Raw genomic sequence first — 16,974 nt, 5'->3', positions numbered from 1 at the left:
AGTTGGGAAAATTTCAACCCGTCAAGAAGCTGTTTTTCCCAACCTCTATAGTGGGTCAACAGTAAATTGTTGGTTGACCCATATTACTAACTCTAGCTAAGAGCTTATGAATCCATCTTGCTGAGCAATTAAAGTAGATTTCAACCATCAATATACTAATCATTGAGGGAGTTATGTTTCATGCCTATGTTAAATATATGAAGACACAATTATATATAAATAGATGAGGCTGTAGTTGTGAATAGATGATGATGATGATGATGATGATGAGATGATTGTAAATACATGATGAATAATGTTAATGTTGTTGAGAAATTATGATAGAATTTTTGCTTTGTTTTTGATAAGTATGCATGTCTAATAGGGAGTTCCTCGTCAAAATGAGTATATTGTTAGTTTCATGCATATTGGAAGGCAAAAGGTGAATGATTAAGACATACAAGAATATGCATTATGAAAGTGGGAGGTCAAAAGAAAAATAAAAAGCATAACTATTGGCCCCTATGATTTTAATGCATTTTGGCATAGGTTTTTATAGTTTTTTTCCCCTAAATCTTTCTAGTTTATCCTATCTACAACATTGCAAGTTTGCAACATTAGCCTTATAATTTTGAATATATCCAAAAGGACAATGAGATTGCACTAATAGTATTAAATATGTTGACATGTAACTAATGTTGCTAATCTATGCTAAGTGAAATTATGATTTAACAAATAAATGGCATTGTCCACAATGTTCTGTTTCATGTTTCAATTGTTGAAGCATAATTCCATCTCAACACTAAGATTAATAACATTAGTCACATGTTATTATATTTAACATCGTTAGTGCTACCTTATCAATCTTTTGGACATATTAAAAAATAGAGGGATAAATGTTGTATACTGGATAAACTAGAGGGACTTAAAATAAAAAAAAAACTATAGTAATTTATATCAAAACATGTTAAATTAGATGAATTAATAGTTGTGCTTTCCCAAAGAAAAAGCAATTGATTAATGAAGGCAATGTTGGAAATTGTGCGCTAGGGTCAATTATTATACTATGTACATTGTTATTTAATGAATTTTTTTATTATCATATCAATTACATATTCAATATGATAACTGTATCTTTGAACAAACTATAGTAATTGTCATAAATGTCCTTGATCGGTCATCTATAAGGAATTATAAATGAAACAAGACTAGTATGACTTTGATTAATTATAAATATACAAATCAAAGCCATAGACATTTGAAAGAGTATAAGGTGTTGGACCCGACCCACTTTGAAAAAGCTACATGGTACAAGTCATAAGCTTATCTCATATGTAATTATATCACTAGGCCCTTTGACTTGAGATCATCATGGATTTTTACATGATGACCACTGAACTTTGACCCAGTCAAAGGTCCTTTGACTGGGTGATCATAAAGGCTATGATTGAGTTTAGTGATATTAATACAGAGGAATATGAGTGATCAAGATGCAATTTATCCTTCACATTAAGTGAGAGATATTACTGGGCCTCTCGATGAGTAAGACTAAGAAAATGTATGGTCATACTACAATGAAAAGAGTTTTTTCATTGCTACTGTCAGTCCACTCAGGATCGAGAAAGTAATGGTCAGGTAAAGAAAAATAACAATTCTATGTCTCATACTTGATCGAAATATCGCATGATAAAAGGGATGTGATACTGTTGCATGATAGGTTACATAGGATCATTGATCCTCATGTAAATTGAATAGTTGCAATGTCTTGTTAGAGGCCACTTGTGACTTATGGGCTAATAGTGTAATTAGCCTATTGCCAATTTCATATGGGTCTACAGGGTCACACTCAAGAACAACCTAACTCAAGCTATAATGTCCAAGTTCATTAAATTTAAAATGTGTCTAGATTCAATGAATATAATATGGGGTGAATGAATTTTATATGCATATATTTAAATATTTATTTGATAAATATATATATTTATATGAAATATAAAAATTAAGATATAATTATATATATATTCATATGTACGTGTATATATATCATATATATATATGTATATTATATATAAAATTAAATATATATATATATATATTAGTAATATATATATATATATTTTGAAATATATATGTATATATATTTTGTGTGGTGTGTGTGTATATAATATGTGATATATATTACATTATATTATATTATGTTAGTTTTAAATTTAATTTTATATGATAGATTAAATTTAATAAATAACATGATATGAGAGAATATCATGTTGGTTTTATAATTTAAATTTATAAATAAATTCAAATTAGATATGATATCATGGATTAAATTTATGAGATAAATTTAATTAAATTTTTATGAGCTTTTAAGTGGAAGACGAAAACCTTGATCCATATACTATATATAGATAGGGACGTCCTTTATGAAAGAGGAGAGAGTTAGAAAAGTTTTGACGGCAAAAAACACTTTGAGAGCCACGAAACACCCTATAGAAGGGAAAACTAACGTTCAAAGAAGAACAAATGCTGAGAGTACTAACATACTGTTTGAGTTAGAGAGCTGTTCGTGTGGATACCAGTAGAGGAAGTAGATCTACATTGTCAGCTCATAAGATCCAAACTTTTGGGGAGAATGTGTGCCAAGTTTAAAGAATTAAAAGGTAACTTTTCTATCTACCTCAATTTAAGCGAGTTCGTTTGATCCATATTAAAATAGGGACTTTAAAATTTTAATCTTCTGCTGTGCATCCCTATCCAATAGTGATATTGAGTCAGGTGGAATTTTCATTTAAGTTAGGTTTTGATTGATTACGTTCTTAAATCTTTATGCGATGAATTTCTTTAGATGAATGTTGCTTTAAGATTTTTAAAATTTATATGTGATATTTTTGAAATCTATATATGTTTTTCATGTGATGTTTTCGAAACATATATATATAAACTTGTTTCATATATATTTGAATTTATATGAATTTAAATAAATTAATATAATTAATATTTAGCTATATCATGTGCGTTCTCAATATAACTAATGTTTGTCCATATGATATGCGTTCTCAATGTCATTATTATTTGTCTACGTCCTCATATGATTTAGGCTAGATTGTCAATATAGTTGATGAATCCAAAGGGCCTAAGGCAGCAACTCATTTAAAGAGAATAAGCTTTTTGACAGAGCCTAAGGATTTTAAAATTTTAATATTCCGCTGTGCATCGTTGGATAGAACATTTAAAGCATCAAAAGGAATTATAAAATCACACATTGCTTGGATTCATATGATTGTAGTAGTGCAATTGAGTTAGCAAGATTACTTGTAAGTCAATATGACAGTGGATGTTAATTAACACAACATGACATTTGTGTTTCAATTGTAAAATCCATGGTGTAAAATATGAAATTTCAATTTTAAATTCACAAGATCAGTTGTAAATACGAGAAGACAAGTTTTGAAAACCATAGTGTTTTCACATCGTTAATTAAGAAATTTCAATGGTAAAATACAAATTTTAGTTGTAAATTTGAGAGGATTAGTTGTAAATGTTGGAAGACAAGTTGTTGAAGATCATGAAGTTTTTTATCACATTATAAATTAAGAAATTTCTGTTGTACAATAAAAAAAAATGTTATTCATACAATATGAGATTTAACTTGTAGATTCGTGAGGACAAACTCTAAACATGAGGGGATGAATGTTGAAGATCATGAAATGTTCTCACATTGTAAATTAATAAATCTATAATTATAATATTATGTAAATACCGTGAGGTGGGTACTTAGATCTACAGTACCCACTCGACTTTTTTTTTTTTTTTAAAAAAATTATTGTCAGTTTTTCTCTTTTTTCTTTTTTAATTTGTTGTTGTTACGGATGGGTACTGTGTATCGGTACTTATCCGTGACCTTCATGGATTTATTTATAGTGCCCATCTGACTTTTTTTTTTAAAAAAATACTTGTTAATTTTTTAATGTTTTATAATAAATAAAAAAGGAAAAAAATAAAGTGGGTCATGTAGTAAAAGAGATATATGTGAGATATATAATTAAAAATGAGTAAATATATTATCTATTTTTATCTTAATTAATGATACTTCCCTTATATTTTTTAAAACTTATATGAATATTTTTAGGATGAATAGTTATAAAATACAAACCTCTCTTTTATTTTTAAGATTTTATTTTTAATACATCTAATCATTAGTTAATTGTTAAATTACATATGTTGAACTAAAATACACCTATTTAAATAAATATTTCCTAAAAATCATTTAAATTGCCAAAAAATAATTTTTTAATATCTAATTATATTTATTATGTAACTTTTTTAAAAGTTAAATATATAAATGGGTAAAAAATATATATTCAAAAACGCAGTTTATGAACTCAATAAAAAAATAAAATAAAATAATTTAGAGTAGTTAAGCTAGCCTAAATAAATCCTAAAACTAGAGATGTTAAGAGTCAAGCTCAACTATAAATTTTTATATCTGGGACTTACAATAAATTAAATTGTTAATATGAAACTTATAATTAAAAATGAGTAAAATATTTTGACATTTCCTTTGTGTTATCTTAATTAATGATGCATGTCTTCTATTTTTGGAAACCTATATGAACATTTTTTTTCAAATATAGATAGTTATAAAATAAAAGCCTTCCTTCTATTTTTAAGATTTTATTTTCATCTATCTAACTATTAGTTGACCATTAAATCATATGTATTGAGCTAAAATGCTCGTATTTAAATATAATATTATCTAAAAATCATTTAAATTATCAAAAAAGTTAATTTTGTAACTTTTAAAATGTTAAATATATAAATTGGCCAAAAAATTTAAAAACACAGTTCTAGACTCAATAAAGTAAAAAATAAAATAAAATAATTTTTAAAAATTTGGATAGTTAAACCAACCTAATAAATTTAAAAGCTAGAGGTGCAAGAGTTAAGTTCGGCTATAGATTCTTTCATATGTTTATATAATCTAAAATTGGTATGAATTGAAGATTTAATGAGAATGGAGAGAATATGAGAATTTAATAAACTTAAATTTCTTAAAATTGAAGTAGTGTGTTTCAAAGAAGTGGTGTGTGGACCTACAACTAAAAAGTAAAAACTGTGAGTGGGGGCATATAATTTTAAATTATAAAAATTTAGACAAGGTGAAAGATATAATAATATTTTTATATTTTCAAAGATCATGATAAAAATAATAGGTGTTAGATATGTGAAAAAATTTCTAATGATAAAAAAAGTGGGCGACGAAACTATAATTTAATTAATAAAATTAAATTAGTAATTATTTTAAAAAATAATTTCTATTAATGGATAATTTTGTTAAAGAAAATAAATAGTATAGTTTATTAAAAAGCAGATCTATGGTCTACTATTAAAAAATGTGGGTGTGGAACTAATATTTATACAAGTTAAAAATTTAAGCAATGTGTAAAAAATATGAAGATTTTTATATCTTGAAAGATCATGTAGAATCCATGATAAAAATTGGTGGTGAATATAAATTTTTAAAATTTGTTGTTAGTTTTTAAAATTTTATTTTCATCCATTTAACAATTAGTTGACCATTAAGTCATATGTGTTGAACTAAAATTCTTGTATTTAAATATAAATATTATCTAAAAATCATTTAAATTATGAAAAAATTAATTTTGTAACTTTTTTAAAATGTTAAATATATACATTGGCCAACAAAAATTCAAAAACACAATTTCTCGACTCAATAAAGATAAAAATAAAATAAAATAATTTTGAAAAATTTAAAATAGTTAAACCAACCTAAATAAATTTAAAAGCTAAAAGTGTAAAATTAGGCTCGGCTATATACTCTTTTATATGTTTATATATTTTAAAATCAGTATGAATTAAGGATCTAATGGGAATGGAGAGAATGTGAGATTTTAATAAATTTAATTTTCTTAAAAATTAAAATAGTATGGTTTAAAGAACTGGTGTGTGCATGTATAGCTAAAGAATGTAAATGGGGCCATATAATTATAAATTTCAAAAATTTAAACAAGATGTAAGATATAATAATATTTTTATATTTTAAAAGATCATGGTAAAAATAATACACGTTAGATATGTAAAGAAATTTCTAATGATAAAAAAGTGGGCGACAGACCTATAATTTAATTAATAAAATTAAATTAGTAATTATTTTTTAAAAAATAATTTCTTAAAATTAGTTAATGGATGATTTTGTTAAAGAAAATAAATAGTATAATTGCGGGACTTGATAAAAAAGTAAATGGGTGATCTACCATTAAAAAATATGGCTATGGGACCAACATTTATACAAGTTAAAAATTTAACTAATGTATAAAAAATATGAAGATTTTTGTATTTTGAAAGATCATATAAAATTCATAGTAAAAATTGATGGTGAATATAAAATTTTTAATAAAAAAAATATGTGTTTGATATGCAAAGGAATTACCAATGATAAAGAAAATAATTGCGGGACTTATAACTTATGTAGACTTTATAATAAAAATTATATGTGGATATAAGATTCTTGATAAAAATAATAAGTGTTAGATATGTAGTAAAATTTAAATAAACATAAACACAAATTATATTAACTAATTTATGTCTTATTTCATTAATTTTTTATACCTACGTGTTTGAAATATTATTTTAATAAACTTACTTCATTCATTTAAAAATATAAGGTATTTTTTAAGGGTTATGTCACACTCTGAACTTCTAAAGTGTAACCGGCTGGAATACAAGAAAGCTCATATTCCATAAGCTTAAACCTAAATAATATTTGACATATTAATTGCCCAAGCTCATCGTGTAATCGTCATTTGTATTAAACAACTACTAATATTAATAAAATATTTAAACTTGTTGTAAAAATTTTGGCAAAGTCTCCCTTATAAGCTGGACTTTCCAAAATTTCTATAATTTGCCAAAAGAATATCCATGCAGCATTCGAAGTTCTATTCCAATACAGTATATATATACAATCCCAAAATAATTTAATCAAGAATCTTGCCTATAAGATTTGTGGAGCAAATTTGAAAAAAAGCCAAAATACTTAAATATTTACATTAATCCACAATTTGGACGGAGCAACAAATGCTTCTTATTTCAAGAAGTCCCACGAGACCAAATGAAGAACAAGTCCACTTCTACTATCTAAATACCTAAAAATTCTTCCAGTAAATAATGTTCCCTAATAATGATAATAATAAACAAAGATGATAATTATAAAATATAACAGGAAACAAAAGACTAATCTAATTACAAAAGGTATTAAAAAATAATAACACAATTTAATCTTGATAATTGAGTGAATAAAATAGAAAAGGAAAAGTAGAGAATCGTGAACAACCATTTAGAGATATAACTTTTATATAAAACAAATTACAAAATACAATTTTTAAGAGCAATAATATGACTTAAAAAAACTTATTTTCTGTTAGGACCTAAACAGAATGAATAACAAGTATGGACACACAGTCCACGAGAGTAAGTAACATTCAACATGGCTAGAAGCCATGAAAAAAATAGGTGTAAGCATAAAGTTCATGAATAAAGGCGTGGATTATGTCCACAAAATTATACCTTTCATTCCACGTGTGTTGGCCGACACATGGAGCTAGCACCTCCAATATACCCTGCTAGTTACGTTTGCCATGGTGCGCTAAGGGCTAATGATATTGTCGTTAGCAAACAACATTTTGTATTCAGTCTCATAAAATATTTTTGGCATGCATGGAATCTATAGACCATTGTAATTCAAATTGTTCTTTAATTTGGAAGATCCATGCATGTATGATATATATATATATATATATATCTACATTTTTAAAAATAAAATATTATGAAAATACCTACATGATTAAAGTTGAATAATAATCAAACTAATTACATATGAATGAACTAAATGTTAAGATATAATTTAAAAAAAAATCTATTCAAAACAATTAAAGTAAATAAATAAGGTAAAAGAAAGATCATTACTTTTATATATTAGGGAATATTATTTACTTACCTAGCATGCTGCCAAGTTCCTAAAATTCTCTTCTCTCAGCTTTAGTTAAGCTTCCTCTCTTTTAGAATCCCTCTTAGATATAATAAAATTTTAATATATCTTTCTACAAATTAAATCAATTTTCCATATATCCTCTTTTATGCCTCCCAAATTCTCCATTTTTTATTTTTAGCCAAACTAATTGCATTGTTATTATTATATAATCCTAATTATACTTCTTAATCATCCTTTGCCAAGTATTAACATAAATATTATAACACGCACCCATATCATAATTTCCTTGTTCAGCAACAAAATTCAAACCTTTAATTTAATATTAACTAAAGAAATAATTCTCTCCTTAATTGTACAGCTCTAAAGCAAAAGGGCAAGAAAAGAGTTTAAAATTTACTCTCACTGTTAAAAAATGTAAGGCATTTTTAATCGAATCTCACCTCAATGAAGTAGTTACCTACTTTCAAACTAACCCTATTTTTTATATTTACTCCTATTAAACACTCTGCAATAAATATAAAGTCATTATTAATAGGGGCACTTTTGAAAAAAAGCAATGATTATACCTTAAAAGATTAAAAATGCCTTACATTTTTGAATGGAGGAAGTAACATCTAAAGCAAGAGAAATATCAATGTTCAGTACACACATTAGCAGCATAAAGAAGATAATGAAAAGTTGGCATGGTGGAATAAGGAATGGAAGAAGACATCATTAGCATAGAAAATAAGAGAAAGAAATCATCAAGTAAACCTCCAATAACAGCAAATCCACTACTCAACATTCACGCATGGAAAGAAGGAAGGAAGAGACCATGGTTCCATCAAGCTTTTAGTAGCAGTATATATATGTATATATTTTTTGACTGTACCTAACCAAACCAGCAAAGTGGAGAAGAAAAAGAAAGGAAGAGCCGAAGAAACAAAGGACCCAATGAACAATGAAAAGCTGGACTTTGAGTGAAGGTAGGTGAAAGCTTAAAGAATTCTCTTTCTCTCTCACGCTTGTCTGCTCTGCTCTGTCTCTTATTCACTCTGTTCTGTCCCTTTTAACCGACAAAAAGCAAGAAGATTTAAGTAAAAAAATAATGGAAAAAAATTACAGGAAAAGACCCAAGCTTATTTGATAAAATTATAAAATGATACCCACTAAATTTTTATTTTTATTTTTATTACTACTACTACTACTATTTTTTTATTAATTTAGGATTATTACATGTTATTTGTCAAGGTTTAGATGTTTAAAAAATATAAGATATTTTTAATTTTTAAAAGTGTAATTATTTTATAAATAAACATCCAATTAAATAGTAAACATAGAAAGATGGTGTTAATTTAAAAAAAAAACTACCTTATTAAGAGATGAGATTTGATTAAAAATAAATTATATCTCATTCCCGTACATTGCATAGGTTATAAATTTTAAAATAAAATATTCTACTTAATTTAAATTTTAAAATTTAATATATACATATGTAATAAATTTTAGAATAAAATATTCTACTGAATTTTTTATATGGACAGAAAATTATAAAAAATATAAATTACAAGAAAATTCTTAGATAAACTCATTTTTTATACAATATTTTCCTTTAACTTTTAAAAATGGTACAACCTAACCTTTGATATTAACAAAAAATAACTTTAATCATTATTTAATTAAAAAATAACCTTAAAAATTACGATGCAATATATTATTATTTATTTTTATTTTCTAATGGTATTAAAATTTTTTACTTTTTTTTATTATCCTTAAATCGAATAAAATATTAAACTCCCATGTATCGCATGGGGTTAAAATCTAATTTTAGTTGTAAAATATGAAATTTTAGTTACAGAGTCTGGAATTTCATTTGTAATTTTTTTAGAACTGATTTTAAATATGAGAGGACAATTAGTATGAAAAATCAAATTTTAATACATTTCATCATTGTAGTAAATGACCAATATACTAATTAGTAGTACGACAATCTTTAAATTTGTCTAAATAATCTCCAAATTAAAACATGTAAGGAACATGTTAAGTACAATTGCAAAAGTTGAAATGAAACTCTCGTAACAGAATAATGATAATAACATGAGCCTACGATGGTAGTAAGCCTTCTTTCTCTTTGGTTTGTCTTTTTCTAACAAAACCACAACCTTCTTCATAGCTTTTTGCCTTTTTGGCTATGTTCCTCTTCTTGATGAGCCTCTTTGGTCATCATCTAATTTTATCTTCTTATTGCCTTGATGATGTGTCCTTTTCACCCTCATAAATACTTACCAATATGCCCAATCAGCCACACATGCTTTTGTAAGGTCCTATATTAATTTGATATTTGATATTTAGGGTTGAAGGAAAATTTATCCCTAAACTATATGTTTATGAGTATTTGAAATCTTAAACTTATTTTCGATGTAATGTTCTTTTTCAACTTTTAAAAATAGTATAACATGACTCTCATAATTAATAAAAGTGAAGTTTGACTGTTAATTAACTAAAAAATGACATAAAAAATTATAGAAAATGACAAATAAAATTTTCTAATCCCTTTATGTAAATGTTTTGGGTATTTGTTTGCAATTTTTTGGTCTTTTATTTGTGATTTTTAAGATTATTTTTTAGTTAACTAACGATCAAAGTTAATTTTTGTTAATGATAGAAGTAATATTGCATCAAAAATAAATTTAGTATTCCAAAGACTATAAGTCTTTTGAACATATAATTTAGGAACTAATTTTTCATTTAACCCCAATATTAATTTTAAAAATATGAAGATAACAATGAAAGTGTCAAACATTAATATTTATAAGTCACTTCCAACTTTTTTTTAGCACAACCGAGAAAAACTTTAAAATTATTAACTTTATCTTAAAATTTAATAAAATTTTAACTTTATCATTATTAAAAATTTTTTTAGCTTACAGGTCATTATTAAATAAGCAAGCTTTCTTTCTTTTTTTCGTCTTATAAAAAAAAAAGTAACATACTTTCTTTTGCCAATATTTACTGAAGAATAAAAGCAGAAACTTATAATAAAAATTTAATAACATTACTTAGACCAAAAATTGTTCTTTTATGGACAAAAGGAAGTGAATTACGTATAATTCCCTTGATAAAAAATGACGGCACAGAAATATGACTGAAAATTGTGAATTTATTTGAAACAGCCAGAAATGCTTTCTATGCAATGTTTCACAAGTAAAGCAGGGATAGTGATAGAGATACCTCCCTATACCATGTTAGGATCTATGAAACTCACATCTTCCAATCTAGAGTCCTCATTGTAAACATATATTCCCTCTTTTACCCCTAAGACATACTCTCCTCCATGAAGCCAGATAGCGCTGATCACCACGTGGTTCCATTCATGCTCCAAAACTATACCATTGAGTTTATCTTCAGGAACTAGGGTTCTTAAATCTAACAAAAAGATATGCTCTAATCTTATATGGCCATAGTATAACCCTAGGCTCTCTTGTCCCAACATTTTGCCGTTGACGGAGACCTGAACAATTGCATTCAGCTTGGCCTCAATTGTGCCTTTACCTTTTCCAATAAAATAACATAGAAGCACCCCCGGGAATTTGTTTCGGATCCAAAAGTGAATTATTTTTGGTACAAAATAATAAAAGCGAATTATTTTGCTTTGGTCAGGGTAGTAGTGCAACCATTCTGGCATTCTGTCTCCTGGAACAGCAAATCTCAAGCCATGAACCCCACGCAATGCCCGTTCCAAAACAACACAAGAAATAAAAAAGTTAGAATTTGATGGAGAATTAGGTTTCAAGTTAGTTCAAGTCATGTTTTATTGAAAAAGAATATTACATTATTTCATACATGTTGCCACTAACTTGTTATTTTCTAGGTAACTCCTTCATAAGTTGTCATAGAGAGGAAATAGAGAAAAAACCTGATTCAATATTAATGTTCTGCTATCCTCCGAAATCAAGTGGCTGTTTACTGCCATCAGTTCTTTTAAGTTTTGTGGAATTGCTCTAACTTCTCGAAGACGTTTGCAACTTGAAAGTCCTAAGGATTGTAATCCAGTTAGGTTTTCGAATGACAAAGGCAATTCTTCCACGCCACTACGATACAAATGAACATCTTTTATTTTTTCCATTCTCTTCATTATTTTTGGGAATCTCAGGAGGCTAGAGCACCATGAGAGGTCTAAACTTTCCAGGGATGTTGTCGAGAGTTCTGGAAAGGTCTTGAGCCTTTGGCACCTCTTAACATGCAATTTCTTGAGTTTATCAAGATGACCAACAGAATTATGGACTTTAATCAAATTCCGGCAACTTTCTAAACACAATTCCATCAAATTTGGGGCACCAGATAAGTCTGGAAGTTCTGTTATAGATTTACAATTTACAAAATCCATCACTGTCACAGGCAGCCACTGCAAATTAAAGCAATCAAGATTAAGAATTAGCTAATGTTGGTATAATATGCAACATCACAATAGTAAACATTAATGATGATGGAGTGTTATACATGCCTTGGTCCTCGCATCCACTTTGAGGGAACTTATAGTCATCCTGAGGACTAGATCCTTGAGATTAAAATCAGATGGTAAGGATGCCCAAGGATATCCTTTCCAGTCTAGCACTCTTAAACTATTTGGGAGATGCTTGGGACTTGTGGAAAATTCTGCATTTCTAACAAAAAGTATCTTAAGATTTGGCATCTTTTTGAAGGCGCTTCCATCCCAGTTGATCTTTTCATTTTCAGGCATGTCCAAATATATGGCTCTAGTTTTCTCAGTTCCCTTTCAAATTAAATGATATGTCAACAACAGCATGTTTAAGGAATAGAAATAAATAGTATATATGCACTTATTAAAATTACTCTAATAGAGACCACAATCGTGAGGCAAACATTGAAAATACATTTACTACAAAAAATAATAGCAATTAATATAAATGCAAGTGAATCTTTATAACATACCTTGTTTTTTTCTAAAACTTGAACAATGTCTTCATGACACCACAATATGGAGCGTTCACTTGGTTCATCCGGTGATTCTTGTCTAACAATTTCTTTACCCATATCCTGAATCAAATCATGCATAGTCACACGGCCATGATCGTTTATCTTGATGAGACATTTATCAATCAGCACATCAATTGCGTAAGTTGGTCTTGTATCGCCGTCACTTAGAGCACTTGTGAAATATTCAAGGGTTTCTCTTTTAAAGCAAGAAGCAATATTTAGAATGAGTTTTTGCTCAACTTTCTCCAAAACATAATAGCTTAATTTGAGTAATCGTTGGCTCTCTTCGTCGGGAACTATTCGATAAGCATCTAACACATAATCCCAATCATTTATTTCACTATAGAACAAGTTGGAACCACTTTTAAAGCAACAAGCAATATTCAGAAAGAGTTTTTGCTCAAATTCCTCCAAAGCATCATAGCTTACTTTGAGTACCCGTTGGATATCTTTGTTGGGAATTCTTCGATAAGTATCTAACACAGAATCCCAATCATTTATTCCTCTATTGAACAAGTTGGAACCTATTACTTCCAAAGCCAGTGGAAGACCACCAGCATATTTTACTACCATGTCTAATTTGTCTGTGAAACTTGAATCCACCATTTTTCCTCTAAAGGCATTCCACATAAGTAGCTTAAGAGCTTCTTCAAGACATAAATGCTCTACCTCATAAATTCTTTCAATGCCATGCACGTCCAACAAATGCCTATCTCTTGTTGTCACAATGATTCTACTTCCAGGACCAAACCAATCATTTGACCCAGCAATAGCTTGCAATTGCTCTAAGTGATCAACATCATCCAAAACTAGAAGTACCTTCTTTTTGCAGAGTATCTTCTTTATTTTTGGAATTCCCTGAAAAACATCACTAACGTTGATCTCCTCCCTAACCAGTTGAAAAAGAAGCAATTTTTGGAGATTTTTTAAGCCACCCTTTTTTGAGTTTTCTCTAACATCAGCAAGAAAACAGAAGCCTTCAAACTTGTCAACGATCGAGTTGCATACTGCTCGAGCAATTGTTGTTTTGCCTAATCCACCAATGCCAAATCCCCACCGTTCGAACCTCATCAGATCCAACATTTAGAAGAGACTTTATTATTGACACTCGTGACTCTATTCCAACTGGATGATTAGCAATATGTAGAGGCGTGCAATCAATCCTCCTACAAACCTCTTTGACAATTTCGTTTATAAAATCATGCTCATACCTGCCTTGCCTGTTCCAAATTAGAAAAAAAAAAGGATAACTCAAGTCAAACATTATTTTGCCACAGCTTAAAATTCACTTGAAACACATAAATTGAACATTCGGTGACAATGCTTCACGTTAAACATATAAGATTTGCTATCTCATATTTTGTAGTGCCCATAGTTCTTAGCCTTTACTTACATAAAATTTACTCCCTTTGGTCTCTATTATAAGCATCTCTAACTACAACACTAGAATAAAAAAAAAAAATACAGTTAAGTCATCAGTGTTGTCTTAAAATATAATAAGTTTTTAATTTTATAACTGTTTAAATGATAAAATTTTAAATTTGTATTACATCTTCTCTCATATTGAAAAATATAAAGCTAAAGAGTACTTTTGATCCTTTATCTTTATGTAAGATTTTAGTTTGGCTTCTTAAATTTATAAAGTATTTTTTCAATTATTTAACTTTAATACCATTAGTTCCAAATGATTATTCTTTTTTAACAATTATAGTCATTTAAAAAAAATTAAATTAATGATGTTAGAGTTAAATGATTGAAAAAAATATTTTATAAAATTAAGAGACCAAATGTTATTTTGTATAAAGTTAAAGAACCAAAAGTATACTTTAACAAAATATAATTAATAGTTTACGAAGTACCTTATATTAAAGTCGACCATGGACTGAAGGAGAATATCAACTATCAAATAACTTAGGCTTACGGGACAAAAATACCTCAAAATTTTTTCAAAAAAACTATGGGTACCTTACCTTTTAAAAAGGAGCAATGTTAATGCAAAAGTGTTAAAAGTGGAACAATTTCACTGTACCATTAAATTGGGGGAACGTTAGCCATTAAAATAAAAGTTTGACAACTCAAATTTCCACCTGGATTTTTTTTTTTTTGGCATCTCAGAATGAAGCTCGTCCCCGGGCTATTGATTAGAGATAATCTATATAACGTTGAGGATGATAGTCTCAACTTAATATGATGCTACAGGCATAACAAAACCAATTGCCCCTCTGATCCGAAAAAAAACAACAGAAAACTGAATAAAGGGAAGCCCAAAGCCAGAAAATGTTCAACCACCATCGAATCATCAAAATTGAAACCCACATATCAACAAGAACTAGTTCTCGCCATCAAATACGTCACTGGAAAAATCTCACGTTAACTCAGCGGCGGAAGAATTTGGAGAATGGATGCTAGTCCGAAAGCCACTACGCAACCAATCCAAGGCCCCTTCCAATGGATTGAAACTCTGATCCTTCTCGCGGCAGATCTGGCTGCTACAGTCATCAAATTATGGGTTTAGGTCCTTGGCTGAAATGGATCAGAGCAAAGACAGCGAAAATCCATCATGCAAAGATGATACACCGCCAAACACGAGGAGCGACGCACCGAAGCCTCCTAACCAAACTCGAAAGTATGGAAGAGAAGGGATAGGGCAGGAGCTAAACTCACAAGACTTAAGGAAGTGGAGGTGGCTGAGCGAGCTGAATGCATCACATTGAATGATTCGACATACCTACCCATCGAGTGCCTTGATATGAAGAACTCAGAAAATCAGAGACGGAGGGGAGACCATAACCGCGGATGAACAATAAAGGAAGCAGAGAAGAGGGAGGGCACGTGGCAATGAGGGGTAGAGATGGACAAGAGGAGATTGCCACGTATCATCTTTTCAATTTAAAAAATTCTGTTGGTGAAAAGCTGATAATGCTCCACTTCTAACACTCATTTTTAATTAAAAGGTCAGAATACTCATAGCTCCGTTGAAAAAATTTCTAACCCCCTTAACCCAATAACTTATAAGTACTCAAAATAAAGAACTAAGTTTGCCAAAACATCGTGCACAAGCAATCTGATTTCAATTTTTTGTGATATACTATTTTTATTTTAGAAAAATTAATTATTCATTAATAATTTTAACTTTCATGGATTGATTGATCAAACTATAAGGCTTGATATTATAAGATACATCTAGAAGGACTTGCATGAAAGGAGTGATGCACTCACCTAGTTTTAAAATGGAAACCCTTGAGATTAGCAGCATCTCGCAGAGCTATTCTCCAGTTTTGAACTTTCTCCGTGTCGCTCTTGAACCTTTTCTCAAGCTTGGCAAATTCTTTGTGGTAATTTTTCTTCTGATGTCGCACTTCTGATGGATCTACGTCATAGAAAATAGGGAAAACCGTACGACCATTATTGTTAATGCACTTCAAGATCTGAACAAGCTCATCTAAACAGAAAGTGGAGGAAGCATAGTGTTTGGAGAAAATAGTGATAGCAATTCTAGAGTCTTTGATTGCTTGGAGAAGTGATGGCGTAATCTCTTCTCCTTTTCTGAGCTCCTCGTCATCCATAAAGGTATTGATACCCTTTCGATCCAGAGCCTCGTAGAGGTTTTTAGTAAAATCAAAGCGAGTATCTTCTCCCCTGAAGTTGAGAAACACATCGTATTTCCATTCGTTGGTTAACGAGGAAGATGAAGATGATGATGGCCCTGCCATGATATATGTTGCAGGTTTGAAAGGAGGAGAATTTTGATTGAGGAACTGTTTTGCTTTCTGGCTTTCCTTTCTGTCAGAGGACGACAATCATGGCTGAATATGAAGAGAATATCCAACCACGATTAATATTCCAATCAGAAATAGCGCGAGGCAGCGCGTGGAATAGCATCTAATGTAAGTAGACTAAAGTCTGTTCATTTTTTTATATTTTTGTATTCGCTTCAGACTTTCTGTCTTGCGAACTGCGACGCGTAAGGAACATTTGTCACCAAAAAAAAAAAAAGGGCTTGCAACACG

The 16,974-nt window shown here is 29.0% G+C and overlaps 1 pseudogene; it reads right to left on the bottom strand.

Moving 5' to 3' along the window:
- Positions 1–12,326: 12,326 nt before the first annotated feature.
- Positions 12,327–16,766, bottom strand: LOC129316223 (TMV resistance protein N-like; annotated as a pseudogene).
- Between the last annotated feature and the right edge of the window lie 208 nt (positions 16,767–16,974).

The sequence above is a fragment of the Prosopis cineraria genome, unplaced genomic scaffold, assembly GCF_029017545.1.
Source record: "Prosopis cineraria cultivar Desert tree isolate PC_DT_omini unplaced genomic scaffold, ASM2901754v1 PC7, whole genome shotgun sequence".
Lineage (NCBI taxonomy): Eukaryota > Viridiplantae > Streptophyta > Magnoliopsida > Fabales > Fabaceae > Prosopis > Prosopis cineraria.
The sequence above is the reverse complement of the archived record's forward strand: the minus strand, read 5'-3'. Positions and strand labels throughout refer to the sequence as shown.